Genomic DNA, 24,647 nt, shown 5'->3' on the forward strand with positions numbered 1-24,647 from the left:
AGTATAAAATTTAAGCAGAATAGTATATTGTAGCTGCAAATGCTAAGATTATAAGCTTATTTTAGTGTGTCATTCCTTGTTATAAATAGCTTGGGATTTGTTTTTCATTGTTTAAGGCATATAATACTGTAATACAATTATAATAAAAATAGAAAATGTTGGAAATACTTAACAGGTCAAAATCTTGAAACTCTAACTCCTTTTCTCCTTGTGAATGTGCTGCCTGACCTGCTCAGTATTTTCAGAATTTCCAGCTTCTGAAGGATTTAATGATGGATTCCACTTTCTTGAGGATATCTTCGATGGTGGGGAGGGTAGTGCCAGTGATAGAGCTGGTTGAATCTGTAACCCTCTGCAGCTTTTTGCGAAGTGCTTTGGAGGCTCCATACCCGCCTGTAATGCAACCAGTCAGAATGCTCACCATCATACATTTGTGGATATTTGTAAGGGATATTTGTAAATCTCCTCAAACTCTTAAATTTGATCAGAGACTCTACATGTATGATTCTCTCCTCACTGAAAGTTAGTGAGTGAAAACCCTAAAACTAAGTGAAAACTGTGCTTTAAATCGGTGGCACAACGGCATAGTAGAGCCATTGATTCACAGAGACTCAATCCTGACCTCAACGGCTGTCTGTGTGGAATTTGCCAATTCTACTTGTGAAAGTATAAGTTCCCTCTACACCAATGAAGTGCAGGCTGGTGGGTTAACTGGCTGCTGTTAATTAGCCCCAGTGGGCAGTTAAGTGTTAGATTCTCAGAGAGAGTTGATGAGAAGGTGGTGTTGTTACATGAACAAAGTCACCGGTGAGACACTGAAGCTAATAGATATAGAAGTGTTTTATTCAGCAAAAAGAGCCACAGGCATGATATTGAGACACACTTGGAAGAGGCAGCCTGCCCAACCCAATATTACGTGACATTTTTATATGCTAAAGATCAAAGGTAACAGCAGGACAATTTTATAGTTACAATGTAGCTATAATGCTTCCTTTAAATCACATACAGTTTTCAAACACCTCCTTTTTCGCATCTACACTCTAGCCACGCAAAATGAATGTTAACTCCCACCGATTTCGAGCCTCATTCATGCACTTGCAGGCTTCTGCAGTCAAATGGAAGGTCATCGCTCATGGAGTTGTTATTTAAGTTCAATCTACAATCCACATTCAGACCTGGAGAAGTGCTGGTGTAATCAATGCACACTGAAGATCGATCAAAACTTTACATGGTTGCAATTTGCTCATTGTTTAGCCAGAAACACTAATGTCCCTGTCATAATGAAGCCATGGTGAAATTGCAATTCACCATGTTTCAAGGAAAAGTCGAAAGATTTTGTGAAGCTGTACCGCCACAGGGGAAACTTTGCAGTTGCCAGAACATACTGAGATCTGAGCTCGCATTACTAAATAGTTGAAACATTAAACGTACAGTGCAAACTGAGTTTCTGATAGATACTGCCAACTAGCAGTGTTCGATGCCAGCAATATCCACTCATAAAATTCACCATTATATCTTTTATGTGGGATTTCAGCTCTGCTGAAGCTGCCAAATTTGAACCAATTTCTTTAACTGCTGACTGCATGGATCCAATTTTGTATTTGATTGCAAGAATTGTGCATGTGTTTTGAATAAATACTCCCCATTGTAACCATAAGCATTCAAGGTTGATTAATTTCTGTTAACTATTAGAGAAAAATAATCTTATCCTTAGCTTGTATATAGAAATAAGTACCTTGCTGTGATATATACTTGGTGGCAACTTCATTAGGGACACCTGTACACCAGCTCATTAATGCAAATATCTTATCAACCAATCATGTGGAGGTATCTCAATGCATAAAAACGTGCAGACATTGTTCAGTTGGCGTTCAGACCAAATATCAGAAGGGGAAGAAATGTAATCTAAGTGACTTTGATCATGGAATGATTTCTGGTCCTTATGTACTGGAAATAACATTAAACAATCCTGTGAACTTGATTATCTCAGAAACTTTTGATCTCCAGGGATTTTCACACATAACAGGCTCTAGAATTTATGGAAAATGGTGTGAAAAACAAAAAAAAAATCCAGTGAGCAGCATCTCTGTGGGTGAAAACACCTTGTTAATGAGAAAGGTCAGAGGAGAATGGACAGACTGGTTCAAGTTGACAGGAAGCAACAGTAACTCAAATAGCCACACGTTACAACAGTGGTGTGCAGAAGAGCATCTCAGACTACGCAACATGTTGGACCTTAAAGTGGATACTACTACGTCGACTCAGGCCTAGGGGGCTGGCATCAGGCATGATGACGGACTCTCCACTTCTCCCTCTCCCTCATCAGTGTGTTCAGTTCATCTATATTAGCCGTGCTGCTGTCTTCTAGGAGCGTGTTGACCATAGTCTTGGGAGGGCACCCAGGGTTCATCCTTCCATGCCTGGGCTCCCATATGATGACTAGGCTGGCAGGTAGCTCGGGGTGGTGTAGACGGTGCCCCGCTAGTTGCAGTCTTCTCACCTCGATTTTAGTGGTGAGCATCAGTAGGTCGTTATAGAGCTCGACGTTTGTCATGTGCTGTTGCCAGCTCACGTCAAGAGCCATCCGGAGCATTCGTGTATAGCAACCATCTAGAGACCTTCGCATAGTCTTGGCGAGTGTCCACGTCTTGCATCGGTACGTGAGAATGGACTCTATGATTGCTATGAAAATCCTCTTTTTAAGCCCTCTGGTCAGGTTCAACTTCCAGATTTCTTTCATGTCGTTCATAGCCCTCCACGCCAGCGCCTTCCGTATCTTTACGTCCTTCTCTGAACTCATCATTCTTGACCCAAGGTACTTGAAGTCAAAGAATTTCTTAATGGTATCATTCTTTACGGTCTTGAGAGTACCTTTGTCGCAGTTAAACGCCATGTACTGGGTGGGCACAGGAGTACATTCAGCCAGAGACTCATTCCACCGAGATGCAGCACAGAGCATCATAGGAAATCATTCCTGCCTGTGGCCATCAAACTTTACAACTCCTCCCTTGGAGGGTCAGACACCCTGAGCCAATAGGCTGGTCCTGGACTTATTTCATAATTTACTGGCATAATTTACATATTACTATTTAACTATTTATGGTTCTATTACTATTTATTATTTATGGTGCAACTGTAATGAAAACCAATTTCCCCCGGATCAATAAAGTATGACTATGACTATGACTATGTACTCGGTCTTTTTAGTGTTCAGGTGAAGTCCAACTTTATTGCACACAATTTCCACTTTTGTCAGTAGCTGCTGTGCTTCCTCCATCTGGTCAGAGAGCAGGACTATGTCATCTGCAAAATCGAGATCTGTGAGCGTAACTGGTCTGACCCTTTTGGTTTGTCCTGGTTTTATGGTAAAACCAAGCTTGTCATGATCTTTGATAGCTTGACGTAGAGCGTAATCAAGGACGATTGTAAAGATGCCAGAGTGTCTCCTTGCAGCACTCCAGCTAGGAGCTCGAACACTGCTGTTTCTCCATCTGGTGATAAACTTTCACCATGGTTTTGGTATAGCCGGACTCTATTGCTCTCAGTAAATGGTCTGGCACTCCGTAAGCTTTCAGGATCTTCAGCATCTTACCTTGGTGATTGGAGTCAAACGCTTTGCAAAAATCGATGTAAGTAATCACGGCTGGTAGGTTGTTCTTCTTGACTTCCTCGATGATCCTACGGAGAGCAAGTATTTGCATTACTGTTATGCGCTTCTGCCGAAAATCATTCTGATTGACTCCTAGCTGGAGTGCTGCAAGGAGACACTCTGGCACCCTACATCTTTATAATCGTCCTTGATTACGCTCTGCGTCAAGCTACCAAAGATCATGACAAGCTTGGTTTTACCATAAAACCAGGACGAACCAAAAGGGTCAGACCAGTTACGCTCACAGATCTCGATTTTGCAGATGACATAGTCCTGCTCTCTGACCAGATGGAGGAAGCACAGCAGCTACTGACAAAAGTGGAAATTGAGTGCAATAAAGTTGGACTTCACCTGAACACTAAAAAGACCGAGTACAATGGCGGTGCGAATCTGGTTCAAGATCATCCGATTGTAAAGCTTTGCTAAGATACAGGTCAAGCTGATACCACAGTAGTTATCTGTCTTCGTGAGGGATCCAGGCTTGGGGACTGGGATAATGTTTAAGACTGACCACTGTTCTGGTTTGTCGCCTTTCATCAGTGCCATATTACATATGTCCAGCAGGATGTCGTCCAGGTCGCAGTTCTTCAGGACATCTGGTGGTATCCCATCTGGACCAGCACTCCTGCCCTGTTTGAGTGCATATTTGGCCTTCTTCAGTTCCTCAATGGTGAATGGGCCGTCATCGATGTTGACTTGCGTTAGTATCATGGGTTTGTCCTCTTCTTCTTCCATGATCGTTGGAGGGCTTCCCAGCAGGTTCTTAAAGTGGATAAACCATGTCAGGACACAGTCCTCTGCTGTTTTACCACTTATTTGACCTGATGGGGACTTCTTCCGTCTACTGATCTCGTTGACTAGGCGCCATGCTTCTCCATGCTGCTTGTCTTCATTAGCAGCCCCTACCTCTCTAATCCTCTCAGCTAGTTCCTCTTCATTCGGTTGGTCGTAGGTGGCAAAGAGATTCTTCTTTGCTGTCTTGAACTTGTCTCTTAGCTGTTCTGTTTCACTCCTTCTAAGTTCGGCATGCATGATAAGCATGGACCACACTTCTTGCTGCAACGACGTCAGGATGTTTCGAGATTCGACTCTTCTTGATTCGCTTCACAGTAGGCAAACTCTTTGTTGCATCTGTGTGTGTGTCTATGAGCCGTTGTTAGCGGTCGGTGGCAGTCTCTTCCTCCCCCCTTTCCAGTGGGCCAAAGCGATTTCTCACCTCCACTGTGTACTGGGCTTGAAGAATAGTTTGTGAGGAGAATGCCTTCCAGTCTACCTTCTCCTTGGGACCTGTGGCTTTGGGTTGCCGCAGGCTCAGTCTCACTTGCTCTGTGGTCAGAACTGACCGAGTTGAAGGTGCTGTAGGCTTCTGTGTTGATCACACAATTACGCCATTTTGTTCTTACGAGGATGTAATCGAGCTGTTTCCAGTAGATGGAGGCTCTTTTTTCGTATGTCCACAGTTTACCAGCTCGCTTCTTGAATTGTGTGTTGGTGACAATGAGACTGTGTTCCTGGATGAAATCAACTAGATATTGTCCATTTCTGTTGGTAAAGTCTTGGTATGAGTATGGAACATCTTCCAGTCCGACCTGGGCATTAAAATCGCCGAGCACAGCCAGGAAGTTATGTGCCGGTATTGAAGTGACAGCTTTGTGAAGTTTACTGTAGAAGCCTCCACCTCCTTCTCTTCACTGCAGTTGTGCGAGGAGTAACAGATGATGACAGAGGTCGCTGGGTTTCCGTCAAATTCCGCAGTAAGGATTCTGTCACTGACTGAGACTACGCCCCTCAGTGCCTCCTTCGCCTTGCGGCTCAACATCAGCCCTACTCCACCTTGTGCTGACATCGTCGTCGGCTGTCTCCACGCGGACGAGGTGATGAGGTGCATCCCCTCTACCTCTGTGAACCTTATCTCTTTGTCAGGGTGTACATGACGGTGTTCTTGGATCCCCAGGATGGAGATCTCGTAGCTGCTCGCCTGTGATGTCAACTCTGTGCATCGAGGCAAGAGGCGGATGGAGTTTGCGTTGAAGGTTGAGATGATCGTTTTTACCTTACAACGCAAAAGATGTGCAGTTCACTCGGCCCCCTTGTCGGACTCAACCATCCCCGTGTGGTTTGAGGTTGCATCTTCATACTGCCTGTCTCGGCCAGGGTCTGGACGTTCCGCAGAGTTCCTGAGCACTCCCGGCTCTGGAAGTACAGGGTTTGTTGGGTTGTCTGTCATTGTAATGCCTTACAAGGTGCAAAACGAAAGTCTGTATGGCACGCCACTCCTCACACAGACAGTAGGTGGCCGTTGACTCACAAAGAGTTCATCCGCCCTTTGACGGGTTTTGTTTTTAGTCCTGCTGGGTGCCTACACACCCTCCTCCCTGGTTAACCGAAGTGCACCAGGGGGTGTGCCAGCTGAGTCGCTGACAACCCGACCTGAGACAGGTAATACTGGGCTGCGTGGCACCTGTAGCAAGGCAAGGCCCTGACCTGACCTAATAGGATACAGCAACAGAAGACCATGAATGTACACTTGGTGGCCAATTTATTAGTTATGGGAAGTACTTCATAAAATGGCCACTGAGTGTATTTGCCATAGCAGTTAAAACAATGATGGTTTCATTGGTTACTAAACAACATGGTTACAGGAGGGGTGTGATTGGTAACTAAATAATCCCGGATTTAATTGCTTCAGGAGTGATAGAATCGGAGGGACAAGAGGGGGAGGAGTTGCATTGCTTGTCAGAGAAAATATTACAGTGCTGCTCTGGCAGGATAGATTAGAGGGCTCGTCTAGGGAGGCTATTTGGGTGGAATTGAGGAATGGGAAAGGTGCAGTAACTCTTATGGGGTGTATTATAGACCACCAAATGGGGAGTGAGAATTGGAGGAGCAAATTTGTAAGGAGATAGCAGATATTAGTAGTAGGCACAAGGTTGTGATTGTGGGAGATATTAATTTTCCACACATAGACTGGGAAGCCCATACTGTAAAAGGCCTGGATAGTTTGGAGTTCGTAAAATGTGTGCAAGATAGGTTTTTGCAGCAATACATAGAGGTACCAATGAGAGAAGGGGCAGTGTTGGATCTCCTTTTAGGGAATGAGATAGGTCAGGTGATGGAGGTTTGTGTTGGGGAGCACTTTGGGTCCAGTGATCACAATGCCATTAGCTTCAATATAATTATGCAGAAGGATAGATCTGCACCCAGGGTTGAGATTTTTGATTGGAGAAAGGCTTACTTTGAGGAGATGCGAAAGGATTTGGAAGGAATGGATTGGGACAATTTGTTTTATGGGAAGGATATAATAGAGAACTGGAAGTCATTTAAAGGTGAAATTTTGAGAGTACAGAATCTTTATGTTCCTGTTAGGTTGAAAGGAAAGGTTAAAAGTTTGAGAGAGCCATGGTTTTCAAGGGATATTGGAAACTTGGTTTGGGAAAAAAGAGAGATCTACAATAAATATAGACAGCATGGAGTAAATGAGGTGCTCAGGGAATATAAAGAATGTAAAAAGAATCTTAAGAAAGAAATTAGAAAAGCTAAAAGAAGATATGAGGTTGCTTTGGCAAGTAAGGTGAAAATAAATCCCAAGGGTTTCTGCTGTTATATAAATAGCAAAAGGATAGTGAGGGATAAAGTTGGTCCCTTAGAGAATCAGGGTGGACGTCTATGTGTGGAGCCAAAAGGGATAGGGGAGATTCTTAACGATTTCTTTTTTTTCGGTATTCACTAAGGAGAAGGATATTGAATTGTGTAAGATAAGAGAAACGGGTAGGGAAGTTATGGAAACTATGATGATTAAAGAAGAAGTAGTACTGGAGCTTTTAAGGAATATAAAAGTGGATAAGTCTCCGGGTCCTGACAGGATATTCCCTAGGACATTGAGGGAAGTTAGTGTGGAAATAGCAGGCGCTCTGATAGAAATATTTCAAATGTCATTAGAAACGGGGATGGTGCCGGAGGATTGGCGTATTGCTCATGTTGTTCCATTGTTTAAAAAGGGTTCTAAGAGTAAACCTAGCAATTATCGGCCTGTGAGTTTGACGTCAGTGGTGGGTAAATTGATGGAAAGTATTCTTAGAGATGGTATATATAATTATCTGGATAGACAAGGTCTGATTAGGAAGAGTAAACATGGATTTGTGCATGGAAGGTCATGTTTGACAAATCTTATTGAATTTTTTGAAGAGGTTACTAGGAATGTTGACAATGGTAAAGCAGTGGTTGTTGTCTATATGGACTTCAGTAAGGCCTTTGACAAAGTCCCACATGGAAGGTTGGTTAGAAAGATTCAATCATTGGGTATTAATATCGAAGTAGTAAAATGGATTCAACAGTGGCTGGATGGGAGACGCCAGAGAGTCGTGGTGGAAAACTGTCTGTCAGATTGGAGGCTGGGACTAGCAGTGTGCCTCAGGGATCTGTACTGGGTCCAGTGTTATTTATCATTTACATTAATGATCTGGATGATGGGGTGGCAAATTGGATGAGTAAGTATGCAGATGATACTAAGATAGGTGGAGTTGTGGATAATGAAGTAGGTTTTCAAAGCTTGCAGAGAGATTTAGGCCAGTTAGAAGAGTGGGCTGAAAGATGGCAGATGGAGTTTAATGCTGATAAGTGTGAGGTGCTACACTTTGGTAGGACTAATCAAAATAGGACATACATGGTAAATGGTAGGGCATTGAAGAACGCAGTAGAACAGAGGGATCTAGGAATAATGGTGCATAGTTCCCTGAAGGTGGAATCTCATGTGGATAGGGTGGTGAAGAAAGCCTTTGGTATGCTGGTCTTTATAAATCAGAGCATTGAGTATAGGAGTTGGGATGTAATGTTGAAATTGTACAAGGCATTGGTGAGGCCAAATTTGGAGTATTGTGTACAGTTTTGGTCACCAAATGATAGGAAAGATGTCAACAAAATAGAGAGAGTACAGAGAAGGTTTACTAGAATGTTACCTGGGTTTCATCACCCAAGTTACAGAGAAAGATCGAACAAGTTGGGTCTTTATTCTTTGGAATGTAGAAGGTTGAGGGGGGACTTGATAGATGTATTTAAAATTATGAGGGGGATAGATAGAGTTGACATGGATAGGCTTTTTCCATTGAGAGGGGGGGAGATTCAAACAAGAGGACATGAGTTGAGAGTTAAAGGGCAAAAGTTTAGGGGTAACATGAGGGGGAACTTCTTTACTCAGAGAGTGGTGGCTGTGTGGAACGAGCTTCCAGCAGAAGTGGTTGAGGCAGGTTCGATGTTATCGTTTAAAGTTAAACTGACAGCTATATGGACAGGAAAGGAATGGAGGGTTATGGGCTGAGTGCAGGTCAGTGGGACTAGGTGAGAGTAAGAGTTCGGCACGGACTAGAAGGGCCAAGATGGCCTGTTTCCATGCCGTAATTGTTATATGGTTATATGGTTAATGAAAAGTGCATTTAATTTTAACTTTTTGCCAATGTAAAATGGGTGAAGCTGCCCATTATATATCTGGGCAACATTTCATTTAACATTTATAAAGGCAAAACAGTCTGAAAGCAGAATTCAGCCAATAATATGGGATATCTGGTTGACCAAGATGGCGCCGGCGTACTTTGGCGATACTCTGTGGGCTACAGAAAATTGTACCAGTTTTCCTCTTAAATATACTATTTTTGAACTACTTTCACTGCAATCTGCAGCAAGTAAATTTCCTCTTAACAACAGACTATGAAACTGCATCAATGATCTTCAGATCTCATGTTCAATGGTTAAATGCGGAGCAGTTAAGCACAACTCCTTTAAGAGTCAACGCCGTGGCCAAAAATGCGGCAGGAGAGGTAGAATTTGAACCAGGTGGAAGTGCAGGGAGATGAGGCCTCCTCTACACACCAACTTGTTGGCAAACGTACAGACACTTGAAAATAAGATTGATCATCTCAGGGCAGGGTTGCTGAATTAGATGCAGATGAAGCAGATCTCAATTGCTTTTTGAATTGTGACTTGGTTAACAGCAAACATGCCAGAAGCCCCAGAAGGTTTTACGGTTTTCAGAATGGATTGAACCTCAAATTCTGGTAAGGAAAAAGGCGGCGACATATGCTTTTTAGTCAATTTTTGTTGGTGCACGGACATTGGGATTATGTCAACTTCTTGTTCCCTTGACCTAGAACAAATAATAGTTAAAAGTGGACTATTCTACTTGCCTCACAAGTTCTCATCTGTGATCCTGACCGCAGTTTACATAATTCCAGCAGCCGTTTATAAACAAGCACTGACAAAACTGCACCGTGCTTTCTGTAAACAAGAAATGGCCCATCCTGACGCATTTCAAGTCATAGTCAGCAATTTTAAACATGCCTGTTTGAAGAAAACCCTACCCAATTATCACCAGCACATAACCTGTTGCACCAGAGGTCCTAATTTACTAGACCACTACTACACTACGATAAGGAATGCCTGTTGTTTCTTCGTATGACCACATTTTGGCAAATTGGACCATTTGGCTATACTCCTACTACCTGCATACAAACAGAGCCTAAAGAGCAAGACTTCAGAGATCAAGACAACCAAGAGGTGGTTGCGGGAAGCTGAGGATTGCCTTGAGTCAGTGGTCTGAGCCATGTTCAAGATCTCATCTGAGGGCCTGAATGACTACACCAGGGTCATTACAGACTTCATTAAAACAGCTGTGAATGAGTGTGTCCCCATGAAATTGTTCAGGGTTTTCCCCAATCAGAAACGCTGAATGTACAATGAAATCTGGATCCTTCTGAGAGCCAGATGAGAGGTATTCAAGTCTGAAGATCAAAGACGCTACAAGAGGTGCAGGTATGATCTCCGGAAAGCAATCTCTTGGCCGAGGTGGAGATTCCGGACCAGACTGGAATCAACAAGGGATGCTCAACAGCCGTGGCAGCATTTGAATGCCATAACCTCCTACAAAGCTAAACCTTGCGACATAGGGGACAGCAGAGCTTCACCTCCAGATGAGCTCAACGCCTTCTACGCTTGTTTTGAGCACCAGAACAGGAAGGAACCATCGCGCACCCCCTTGTTTCCCAATGATTCTTTGGCCTCAGTGTCCGAAGGTGACATGCAGGCTGCCCTCACGAGAGTGAATCCAAGGGAAGCATCTGGTCTGGACAGAGTACTTGGCCAAGTACTGAAGACCTGTGCTGATGAGCTGGCTGGTGTATTGAAGAGATCTTCAACCTCTTACTCCAGCAGTGTGTGGTACCCACCTGCTTCAAACAGGCTTCAATCATACCATTGCCCAAGAAGAGCATGATAACCTGTCTAAATGACTGTTGCTCAGTGGCACTTACATCCACAGTGATGAAGTGTTTTGAGAGGCTGGTGGTGAAGCACATCAGCTCCTGTCTGAGTGGCCACTTGGATCCACTCCAGTTCACCTACGGAAGCAAAAGATCCACAGCAGATGCTGTCTTGTTGGCTCTTCACACAGCCCTGGAACATCTGGACAGCAGAGATGCATACATCAGGATGCTCTTTATCGATTACAGCTCAGCATTTGACACCATCATCCTCTCATCCCCTCAAGACCTGGGCCTCAATATCCCCTTGCATAACTGGATTCTAGATTTCCTCACTTGCAGACCTCAATCGGTTCAGATTTGCAAAAACGTCTCCTCCACAATCTCCAACCGCACAGGAGCACCACAGGGATGTGTGCTTAGCCCCCAGCTCTACTCACTTTACACCTATGTCTGTAGCTAAGTACAACTCCAACACCATATACAAGTTTGCTGATGACACTACTGTGGTGGGCTGTATCAAAGGAGGTGATGAATCAGTATACAGGAGGGAGTTGAAAACTTGGCTGAGTGGTGTAATAACAACAACCCCTCACTCAATGTCAATAAGACCAAGGAACTGATTGTAGACTTAACGAGAGGGAAACCAGAGGTCCATGAGCCAGTAATCAGAGGTGGAGAGGGTCAGTAACTTTAAATTCCTGGGTGTCACTATCTCAGAAGACCTGCCCTGGACCCATCGTATAATTGCAAAAAAAAGCACAACAGTGTCTCTACATGTCAGGAGTCTGCAGAGATTTGGCATGTCATCAGAAACCTTGTCAAACTTCCATAGATATGTGGTGGAAAGTGTGACGACTGGCTGCATTACGTCTGGTATGGGCACGTCAATGCCTTTGAATGGAAAATCCTACAAAAAGTAGTGGATTCAGCTCGGTACATCAAAGGTAAAACCCCCTCTACCATTGTGTACATCTACATGAAACATTGCCGTAGAAAAGCAGCATCCATCATCAAAAATCTTCACCATCCAGGCCATGCTCTTTTCTCGCTACTGCCATCAGGTAGAAGGTACAAGTGCCTCAGAACTTGCACCACCAGGTTCAAGAACAGTTACTACCCCTCAACCATTAGGCTCTTGAACAAAAGGGGATAACAACACTCACTTAAGAAACCTGTTATATTGTTATTTAATACTTTTTATTTATTTATTATCTACATATGCACACTTAATTTACAGTTTACAGTACCTGATGTTTACAGTTACTGATCTATAGATTTGCTAAGTATGCCTGCAGAAAAAGAATCTCAGGGTTGTATGTAGTGACATATATGTACTCTGATCATAAATTTTACTTTGAACTTTGAACGAAGCAGAGTGTGTATGGAAATCAACAGGATGAGCAAAATCTGCTGCATAATGTATGCTATGTCATTTGAATCCAGGGACATCCTAATAAAGGCAGTAACTTTCTGTAGGCCAGCAGTAATCCCTATATTTCACCTTTCCCAAACTACAGATTTAGCAATATGTAGATTAAAATAAGGATATAAGAGATAAAGATAAGGATTAGCTTTATTTTTCACATGTACGTCCAAAAATACAGCAAAATGCATTGTTTGTTTCAAAACTAGTCAGCAAGGTTTATGTTGGCAGCCCACAAGTGTCACCGTGCTTCACACACCAACAAAGCATGCCCGCAGCTTACTAACCCTAACTGTATGTCTTTGGAATTTGGGAGGAAATCGGAGCACCCAGAGGAAACTCATGCTGTCACAGGAAAAGCTCTTACTGACAGTGGCGGGAATTGAACACTGATCTTATAGCTGGCAGTGTAATAGCAAGCGTTACACTAACAACTACTCTTCTGTGCCACCCTACCAGGTAAGAGCAGGGATAAGCCTTGTACCCTTCCAAACTGCTCTGCCATTAAATAAGTTATATTTGATCTTGGCCTCAGGTCTACCTTCCTGCTTGTCCCTTATAATCATTGCCTCTCCTATAGACCCATAGTCTATCTCAGTCCTAAGTATGTTCATCGAAGGGAATTCTGAAGACTCTTGGCAAACTGATGAAAGAAATCCCTCCTGAATCAATCATCTCTTGTTTCCCTCCCCCTCCCCAAATCAAGGGGAAATATCTTCTGAACAAATACAGTACCATGACAAGGCACCTCAAAATGTTATAAATTTCTCACTCCTCCAATTTCCAATGATTATAGGGAGATGTTCAATCTCTCCTCAGAAGATAACCCTTTCCTTCCTAGGAATCTACCCAGTTTATCAGAACGTCCACCATTGAAGGTAGTTAAGAGTCATAAATTGTGTGCAGTAAACCAGGAATGATTTCGCTAACGCCTCTACAGTTGTTGTAAGATTAGTTTTCTATTGTACACCATCACCTTTGCTATAAATGCTGACATCACATTTCCCTTTCTAATTATTACCATAAGGCCATATATAATATGTTTATGAAAGACAAAATCCTTTGAAAGAGCTTCAAGTTGTTACTGAAGCACTCCCAGATCCTTGAATACAATAGCTTCAAAGTCGAACCGAGCTATCGTGCAAAGCGCTATACTTGGAAACTGTGGTGTTGATCATTTATTGAATATCAAACTGAATTGTCTGCCATTTTGCTGCTTGCGTAGTTAATTGTCCAGCATTCCTATCATTTAGTTAAGATCATCTAAAAATGAACAGAGACTGCAGGCTGTTTTAAAGCTAGATAAAAGCCGCAGCCTCTGAAACAACTGTGTCAGCCGTTTTATGTCTTCATCTGACTAGTGCGTAAATGATGACTAAGTTGAATACAACCTATGGTACATTCCTTTCTAAAGACTGGTTACTAAATTAATACTGGATTGAAATATATAATGGTCATCTGAAATGTCAGGCAGAGAAGGAAGACCACTCCCCCCTCCCCCCCACAAATCTTTTAAATAATGCTTTCTTCCTAAAATATACCTTATGTAATGTTATGTTATTGTGTAATTAAGATATTACACAAGCCTTTAGCCTTTATTTTGCATATGAGCTTATTACACAATTTGCCATCTGTGGCACATACAGGGAAATCATTTTATAACTTGGATTGTAAAAAAAAAACCAACTTATTGTTTTTGTGTCAGAGTTGATGCAAATATTTGAGCGGCTGCCATTTATTTAACACTTTTATGACTACAGTTGTGAAAAGGTATTGACTCTTCAGTAAAATTCAAATGATTCAGATTTGTTTTGTCAGATTTTGTATTTATGTATTTGGTTTATTTCAGTAAATGTCTGTGCTTTAACATGTATGAAGGAGAGAGCTCCAAACTACAATTGAGTAATGGAACCCATTTATAAACCGTATCATTAAAGGTTATTTTTCTATGCATGCCAGAGACATTTATTAACCCCTCAGAAATCATATCTTGGAGATGACCTTTGACCTGCAATCCTGACAGTGTGCAACAACGTTCTCTGTGCACATCACTCTCACTCATCTGTGTATGAACTTCCTCCCACTCCTTGAGATACTGCCACTTCCAACACTGGATGTACATAATTAACACCTCTGTATTCTCATCTCAGCCGTTTTCTCTCACTTTCTATTCACTACCACAGCTACCACCTCGTCACCCAGGACAGGAATTATTTTCCCCACTCTGCTGCTTGGTTTCCATATCTGGAAAACAAGCATGGCTGCATGAAAAGGTGGTAGTAAACTGACTTGTATTTAAAATACTCAATCAGTACAGTTTTGTCAGAATCCAGCGTATTGACCTGTAATAATGAACGAACACCAATAGTTAAAATTGAGTGAATTTGGCTTCTGCAGTTCATGAAATCCCAAACATCTCAGTTCAAAGGTGGTGAGTTTGCAAGATGCTGTTGAAAAAGCTTGGATGATTTGGTGCCGTGCATTTCCTAGTTGTTACAGTGATGTGTTTGGTGCTAGTGGGTGCCAAGTTTAAACTGGAGGATTGGGTGTGAATTAAGTGGGCTGCTATCTGTATAGAATTGAGCTTTTTCAGTACTTTTGAAGCTGGTCCTAAGCAGCCAAGTGGAAGTATTCCATCAGATCTCTCCCTTGCTGAAGATATGTAGGGAGCAGTTCAAAGGAACATCTGTATCAATGTCTTGGGGGCTAAGATGATGAACCTCCAGCAACCTCAACCACCTCAACTTGTTTGAGTGTCTCATTCTGAGCTTTCCCCTTGATATCCAATGGCTCCAGTTTGACATACATTCTGTAGTGTTTACTCCAAATGAATTTGTACAATTTTTTGTGGACAGTATATATCAGAGAAATGTTCCACATATCTAGATGCACTTCAGTATTACTGGAATAGCTTAACTAGAGGTATGATCTGTTGGCACACTAAGAAAACGGAAAATTGGAGGACTTTACATCCATTGAAAGGAAAGGTAATTGTTATATTTGGAGCACATTTGTGGAAGAATCTACAGTAGGCTATATTGGCCTGTTCAGAACCCACAAACACAGAGTGGAAACAGGTCATCCTCAAAGCTGATGGATTACCTAAGAAGAAAGAGCCTGGAGCATAAATTTTCAGTATTACAGCCATATGGTCCTATATCCAGCTGTTTCATGATATTATGTGAATATAATGAATCAAACTGGGAGAAAACTGGATTTTTCCATTGTAAGGGCCTTATGGGAATGCGATGAGGTGGATTGTGGATCATCTACTCTACAATTCCGGCTAAAGATGGCTGCAAGCACTGCACTCATGTTTAATAGGATTATCATATAACTGGAAAATAGAAGATCAAACACATTGTAACAAATCTTGGGTCTGCACATGAATATGAATTTGATATTTGTGGTTCACTTGCTCTGTGGAAAATGTTGCATTTTGTTCTTCGTTACTTCTTCCCCTCAAATAGTCGCCAATTTCAAAACTATTCTGCGCAAATTAACTTATTTTGCTGCATTTTACACTTTTTCATTATCTTTGTAATGGAAACCTCTGAAGAAAAGCCAAACTCTCAGTAAAAGTAACAACGAAATCCATGTAGAGGGATAAAATAGGGAAGCACAGATGACTGCAATACCACAGTAATGGAAAATTCCTTTCAGAAGCATTACAAAGAAAGAGAAGAACCCTGACAGAATTCCATCACCGGCAAAAAGGCTCAACAAGCTGCAGGCTGATTGACTAAGAATTGTTGCATAATGCTATATTGGTAATTAACATATGAGTAATTGAGCTTGGCTAACTAGAAAGAAATGTTTAGTACCTCTCAGAGTCCATCCTATATCAGACTTTTATTTCACTGCTTTTAAATGTTTTATTTTAGAATCATACTTCTTTGGGTGGCTGCCATTGTGAACTGAACTAGTAATCATGAACTAAAGGCGTGGAGAATTGAATTCAAATCCCATCATGGAGATTGTTGAATTTAAATTTAGCTAAATATAATAATTTTTATATTTGCATATTTATATATTCTAAAAAGCTATTGTCAGTATTGGTATTGATGAAACCACAGGAAGTATGTAAAAGCTTACCTGTTTTACTATTGTCATTTATAGAAGACCCTCTCCTGCTATTACTTGGTTTGGCCTGAGTGTATTTCTAAATGGATGTGGCATGGTGGCTGCGAGCCCACAGCTCCAGGAACCCAAGTTTAATTCTGATCTTGGGTGTTATCTGTCATGCTCCCCACGACAGCATAGCTTTCCCCCAGTTCCCCCAGGTGCTCCGGTTTCCATTCACATCACAACAATGTGCTGAGGTTAAAAGTTTAGGGATAACATGAGGGGGAACTTCTTTACTCAGAGAGTGGTAGCTGTGTGGAATGAGTTTCCAGCAGAAGTGGTTGAGGCAGGTTCTATGTTGTCATTTAAAGTTGAATTGGATAGATATATGGACAGGAAAGGAATGGAGGGTTATGGGCCGAGTGCAGGTCGGTGGGAATAGGATAGGGTAAGAGTTCGGCACGGACTAGAAGGGCCGAGATGGCCTGTTTCCGTGCTGTAATTGTTATATGGTTATGTGGTTAACTGGCAACAGCAAATTACCTCTCTGTAAACATATCAAAGAGGAACTGATGGGCAAGCCCAAAGCAATGTAGTCGATTGCATACTGGCTGCTGATTGGCTGGCAAACTACTCAGTCATATCAAATTGATTACAATTACGTACAAGAAGAGTTTATATGGATAGGCCCTATGATATTGGCCAGGAGGCCAGCTTCTGGACCAACAAAGATACTCTTAGTCCTGTCAATTGAACCAAAACCTGTCAGGCAATTCTGGGGATAGGTTTATACTGGAGATCCATCCAACAGACCACTTAAATTATTACAGAATCATGCCTTTCAACCAGTGTCTGAAATCCAGGGAGTGTCTTCTCTTACCATAGGACAGAATCAATAAAAGCTGTAATGCAGCCATTTTGCACTAAGAAAAAGTGACCTTGGATCTTCTTAACATTGACTTTAGACACCGTGAAGATTAAATGGGATATATTTAGAATAGAACTACCAGCCCTAACCTAAGCTGTGGAGCATCAACCACTGTATCTACTGTAACTACTGTGTAGAGTAGAACTGTATCTACACTGACCTATTAACTCGCGATAAGGAATTCCCATCAGTTTCCCATTACTGTGAGTGAGTCAAGCTATGCCTCCTTCCAACAAACAACTCTGTAGTCACTGTTGATAAGACATGCCTCAGAATGTCTGAACAGGTCAGAGGCTGGGTTTTCTGTAATGAGTGAATCAGCTTTTCTGCCCCTAGAACCATTCTACATTTTAAGGGCACATTTTAGGAGTACTGTCCACTTGCCTGCATAAATGCAGCTTCAGAAGAATACGTGACCCATTTAATTCGCTCCTGAAACACTACCCTGAAATTAATAACCTCTACTGCCAGTGCACCAAGGTTTTGTCTGCACCATTCCACAACATACAACTAGTGTATAGCATCCTGAAAGTGATAACATGTGGATAGGGTGGTAAAGAAGGCTTCCTGCATGTTTGCCTTCATCAATTGGGATTTCTGAGTATAGTTATATTGTAGTTCCATAAAGATCTAACTAAATTACCCTTGGAGTATTGTGTGCAATTCTGGTTGCCATGCCATCAGGAAAGATATAGAGACTATGAATAAGGTGCAGAAGAGGTTTATCAAGATGTTGCCTAGATTGGAATGTATTAACTGCAAGGATAAATTAGACAAATTTGAATAGTTTTCACTAGCTTGTCAGAGGCTGAGTGGCAACTGGATAGAAATGTATAAAGCTATGAGGGAGTAGAGATAAGGTAGATGCTCACAGTCTTTTTCCCAAGGTGAAGAGGTCAAATTCTATGATGGTATTGGGTTTGCTTACCGCAATGTTCTAAACTCTAACGAAGACCTTAAGCTCTATCAACATAAATGGCCATGAGTACTCACACTAAAGAGAGATTATACTGTAACCATCTAATCTTAAAAGACATTTATTATCAGTGATATATGTTTAAATCCAAACATTCTTAAAACACATTAAAAACTCAGAGGTTTCTGGCTTAAACAGTTTCAAATCACAAACCATTTCTGCTGATTGGCTGGCAAACTACTCAGTCATATCAAATTGATTACAATTACATACAAGAAGAGTTTATATGGATAGGCCCTATGATATTGGCCAAGAGACCAGCTTCTGGACCAACAAAGAATTAAGGATTTCCAAAATGCAGGTACAATTCCTATAAACTAAACAGACATGCCGGGATGCAGACGAACAAGTATTCTGTTGCAGAAAACAAAGTTGGAGGAATGAATTCTAGTTCACCCTGTTTTTCTTTCATGTTTCTTCTTAATGATCCTTATCCCATTGCTAATAAGCCTGAACTGTTGTTTACATTTATCCCCTTTTTCTACCACTTGGATGACTTCACACACATCTGGTATTTCCTTAGATGCCTTTCAATAGAAACGGTCTAAAAGCATCTTTTGGAGACATAGTTCTCAACTAATGCTGTAAATGCTGTGAAGCTAACTTCCACTACAAATGCATCAGTTATTGATATGCTAAATGATATTATCCTTTTGCTCTGCAAGATTCCTTGAACTTAGCAGCTTAAGAGTCAGCTTGTCTATTTGAAACAATCCAACTTAAACAACCCATTGTCTTTTACTGCATCATCCAGCAGCAATAAAACAGGTGCAGTGACTCTTTACAGACAGAGCAACTTCAAAGCTGCTCTATAGATAATACATTTTTTTTACTTCAAACTAACTACTGCTTGTCATTTGCATTTCAAGAACTGAAGACTAACTTCCATTTACAACCAGAAAATAATCAAAGTGGAAGTTTACTTATATCTGTTTGCCTTACAAGTAGGAAATGGTGTGTTTGGAAAGCAAGCTTAGCAAAAGTGATACTTCCTGTCCCAGGACAGTGAATATCCATTACAATATGGAAGGGCATACATTTAAGATAAGATGTAGAGAACTTATATGAGATGTACAAGGCAAGTTTTCTTTACATTGAGAGTGGTAGGTATCTTGCAGACCCTGGTATAGAGATTGTAGAAGCAGATAAGATGGTGACATTTAAGAGGTATTTAGATAGACATATGAACAAGCACAGAATAGAGGATATGGACCACTTGTGGGCAGATGGGATTACTTTTGATTAATTTCATGGTCGGAGCACACAAGTAGAGTGATTAGCATGATTCTGTGCTGTTCTTTTTTCTAGTCTACATGAACAATAACTCAAGCCCCCAATGTTTCCAATGAAAAATGTAAGAGCAACAGTTATTACCTGCAAATTTTACCTACATACTATCTCTACCTGGAAACGTATTATGGTTCCTCCATCATCTGTCACCACCGGAATGTTCAAACATCTTGCATTGCAACATTAGAAGTACCTTATCAGAAAGATTATAGTAGATCAAGTGGCTCAACTCCACTTTCTCAAGTACAGTTGGAGATGGGCAAAAAATGCTGTCTTGCCAGCAGTAGGCAAACACCGTGAGAGAATTAATATCAATGTATTCTTGATTTGTACTGTTACCTGCACAATTCCCATGGGCCACTCTTAATTTATACAGCCCTGCAGGTCCAGTTTTACAGGGAGCCTACTGCCAATACCATCTCGTGAAACACAACGGGCTACAAACGAGAATTAGGGCTCCAGCAAGTGGTAACTTAGACTGTCCCCAGGCTGGTCCTTTGGCCCTTTGACACCTCACTATTGGCAAAGGCCTTTGAGTTACTTTAATTGTAATTGATGATAAGAGACATTTAACAGCAGATCAAAATAATTATAGCAAAATTTTAAGTAATGAAAATTAACTATAGGAAGTTGAGCGACAGAAATAAATTAAGAGTATTTAAGATTAAGTAAAAAGGAAAAAACATATACAGAATTCCCTGTTAAACTCATTAGGCAGCGTGGTGATACAGCAGTTAGTATTACTGTCTCACTCAGGTTAACTCTGAACTCACATGCCGTATGTGCAGTTTATGTGTAATTTCTCTAACCTTGCGGAGGTGCTCTGCTTTTCTCCCACACTGATACAATCACAAAGAGGGCACATCACTAGCTCTACTTCATTAGGAGTTTGAAGCAATGTGATACATTACCAAAGACTCTTGCAAATTTCTGTAGATGTGCAATGGAGAGCTTTGTGACTGGTTGGGTCAAAGCCTGGCAGGGAGGCACCAGTGGACGGGATCTCAAGGGGCTGCAGATGGTTGTAAACCCAGCCAGCTCCATTACAGGCACAAACATCCCTACCAAAGAGGGCATCTACAAGAGGCACAGCCTCAAGAAGGTGGCGTGCATCATGAAGGACCTTCACCATCTGGGATAGGCTCTCTTCTCATTTTTACCGTCAGGAAGAAGGTAATGAAGCCTGGTCTGCACTCAGTGATCCAGAAACAGCTTCTTTCCTGCTTCTGTCAGATTTCTAAATAGTCTATGACTACTAGTTAATTATTCCCTTGTTGTGCTATTTATTGAGTAATTTATAGTAATTTTATGGCTTTGCATTGTACTGCTGCCACGAAACAAAGAAATTCATGTCATATAAGAGTGAAAATCCAATCATTGGTGTAGGTGTATTAGCCACTGTAAATTTTGGCAAAAGGAATTAATGGAGAATTATGGAGCAAATGTGGGAGAAAAGAAATTGCAGAAATGCAGGACAATAAGAAGAATAGAGCTAAGTACAATGCTGCCCTGGGAGCTGGCAAAGAAATTATTGTCTGAGTACTTTCCAGCTCTGTCATTATCAGCATAGTAAAAGTGAATGAGCCAACACAGCATAAAATACATCCCTGGTTTAAACCTCGGAACTTGACGCTGAGAGCAGTATCCGTGTGGTAAGTCAAATGCATTTGCACCTGACTTTGAGCTCATTTCTGTCTCCTGTGTTGCAATGTGCAAGTGCTGGAGTTGACCTATATTCTGCTGTTTGCCATTGAGTGATTCTCTACAGAGCTGCTTACTAAAAACAGTATATTCCCAACCCATGGGTTCCCCATTAATGGTAGGGGTCCACTGCACGAAAGAAGATTGGGAATCCCTGTTCTAGCCCAACATATAAAATGATACTCTGATTTTGTGCAGTACATATCTAAAAATACGGCTACTGCGTTAAGAAGCAAGCTATTTCAGTAGGAATGTTTTATAAAAGCAAAAGTATTTAGTGCAGCTGCTGGGACAGAAATAAAAACGGCAAATACAAGAAACACGCAATAGGTCAGACAGCATCTGTTGGGAGAAAGAATAACAGATGTTTCAAGTCAATGACACTTTCATTAGAGATCTACTTACTTTGGGCTGAAATCCTAGTTATGATGATTAGCAGCTGGCAAGCTTCTTGTTAGGCGCTGCTGAAGGAGCAGCAATCGTGCTTTGTGCAGAGTTCATGAACTAGGCTTGAAAAAAATTGCTTATATACTCAGGATCCAAAAGGTCCAATCAGCTCACTGTCAGAAAGTCAGTGCTGGAACATGTAGAACGCCATCAATTGAAAAAAGCCTGAGGTGAGGAAGGAGAGCAGTCTGTGAATATAGCAAGCGTTGCAGCTGACACCCTACAAGTCCAGTAACCATGACAACAAACGTTGCCTTGTTCTTTCTCTAGTTATATAAATTTACAGCTAATTTTACCTGTGAAATTCAAATACCTTGCTCTATGGCATGACATTTTAAAAAAAAATTCTCTGGTTGCTTGCAAACTTTTTGGGGTGGTATGTTTTTAATAAAAATTGGCTTTGGATTTTTTTTATTTAGAGATACAGCACAGTAACAGGCCCTTCTAGCTCAACTAGGCCACGCCCCCCCAATTACACCCATGTGATCAATTAACCCCCTAACGCATATGTCTTTGGAATGTGGGAGGGAACTCACGTGGTCATGGGGAGGATGTACAAACTCCTTACTGACAGTGGTGGGAAATGAACCGAGATCACTGGTGCTGTAATAGAGTTGCACCACCAAAACCCCTCCAAAAATTTCACTTCAAAATGCTTTATAATTTAATTTTCACATAAAATACAAATAATAGCCATGTATAGTAATTTTCCCAGTTTAAATGTCAAGGTTAAAATGTATTTAAGTAAATATTTTATTGAAATTTATAATATTATAATTTGCCCAAAAATGAAGAGTATGGAACCATGCTTAGTTGGACTACAGTTATCAATTTCCGTGACAGTAAATACAAAGAAAAACTGGGGACAAAGTTATTTGCAGGAAGACTGCAGTTTTTTTTTTCTGTGGGGCTTGATGTCTAAACATGGCCAGTTGTACCTTTGGGGTTTTCGTTCACTGCATCAACCCCCACAATTTGAGATCTTTACTTAACCCACTTTTCTCAAGCCCAATGACGACCAGCTTTGACATCCCCTCCATTGACATCTCTGCTAATCTCTTTGCACCGACCTTCTCTGCCCAAACTGCTCTAACAGCGTACTCAGATTGAATACTAGACCCTGGTCCAACCCCTCACAGGACTGACCTCTCTAATAATCCCTGGTCTGACTCTTCTCCCAAACCTGACCTGACTCCTCTTACTGAGAGCAGTTCACAACTCCTGCCTTCAATCTCCGATCATCCTTTGGACTCCAAGTCAATTGAGCCGTAGCATCTGCAGCTCTAGCACCCACTCCATTCCATCTCAGACAGAGTTCAACATTTCCTAGTTTGCTTTGCATGTTTCCAATGAAGCACACAAAGGGAAGTTCTTTTCTAGTTTGAGGCTTATCAGTAGTTGTATTTGGAACTGGTCCAGAAGCCACAACTGAAGAGATGGTGAGTACTGCATAACGTAAACACATAGGAAATACCAAGAGCTTCAGAACATGTTTAACAATTGAGTACCAACCGTAACTACAAAACAAAATAATTTGCATTCACATATAAATGTGGTTGATGTAAACATTTATATGTGAATGTACCAGCCTGATATCCTTCCTGTAAAAGACCGTTTCATATATTTACAATTGCCAATTATTCTTTTGATGATGCACCCTTTCATAATTGTTCCAATGTCTGATTTGTATCCATGGAATGTGTGACACTTCAACTCGCCCTTGACTTGTCTCCTCTTAAGTGGATGGTTCTCTACACATCTGTAAAAAGTTTATCATCTACAATATGATCTGTTACATCCAAAGATCAACTGACGAGATGTCATCCAAGTGATTACAGTGAGAGCACCGCAATCATTTACATGACATCTCCTTAGTTGATCCTCAGTCTTTGTTAACTAATCATCATCTAGTAATGTAGTTAGCTATTGACGATATTGGCAACTTTAACAGTTGGGTATGTTAGAAGATGCATTGTTTTACTTAAGTGCTTCACTGGAATTTATCTTGAGACTAACTGTGCTAAATAGAACAAGCCTTTGCTGCACATATTCATGTCCTCTGAAAATCCAGAACCAAGGACTGGAGGCCTGTCTGTCGTGAGTGCGTGAGTGGGAAAGGGGTTGTTTTACTGTTGTTTTTTTTTACTTGTGTTGTTCTGCTGAACATTATGGGCATGCTATGCTGACACCAGAGGCAACACTTGCGGGCTGCCCCCGGCACATCCTTGGTTGTTAATGAAAACAATACATTTCACTGTATGTTTCGATGTACATGTGATAAATAAATCTGAATCTGAATCTACAGTGGCTTGTTTATCTGTATTTTTGTCTTGAAATCTTGCTGTTTCCACAATGCTTTACAAGAGTAGTTCTATTCTGTCTGAGAGCAAGTGAAAAAATGCAGATGTTAAAATTCAGAAATGTAAGCAGAAAAATGCTGTACATACTCCTGACTTGCTGAGTGGTTCCAGAATTTTCTGCTTTTATTTCTATTCCATAAAATTTCTTTACAACGTAGAGGGAGGCCAGTTGAACCTTCCAGTCTAGGCTGGCTCACAGTAATCCAATTTACGACTAATTCTTTCTGTAACCTATTCTTTTCTCCTGTTCCTGTTATTTCTACATTTCTCCCAGATTCTACCACTTGCCTATGCACAAGGGACAATTTACACTAGTCAATTAACCTACTAACCAGCACATCTCTGGGCTGCAGTGGAAACTGGAGCAATGAAAGGAAGCCCATTCCGTCACAGGGAGAATGTCAAAACTCCACACAGATAGCTCCGGAGGTCAGGAATGAACCTGGTTCATTAGAATTGTGAAGTAGCAGCCCAGTTAGCAGTGTGACTATGCCACTCGACTCTGAATGAATTTCAAAGCTCCTCTTCTGTTTTTACTTGCTGAAAGTATTTCCCTCT

General features: G+C 41.3%; 1 pseudogene; it reads right to left on the reverse strand.

Moving 5' to 3' along the window:
- Nucleotides 1-241: 241 nt before the first annotated feature.
- The window catches only part of LOC140187857 (uncharacterized), a 36,078-nt pseudogene continuing 11,672 nt past the window's right edge, over nt 242-24,647 (reverse strand).

This window comes from Mobula birostris, chromosome 25 (genome assembly GCF_030028105.1).
Source record: "Mobula birostris isolate sMobBir1 chromosome 25, sMobBir1.hap1, whole genome shotgun sequence".
NCBI classification, from domain to species: domain Eukaryota; kingdom Metazoa; phylum Chordata; class Chondrichthyes; order Myliobatiformes; family Myliobatidae; genus Mobula; species Mobula birostris.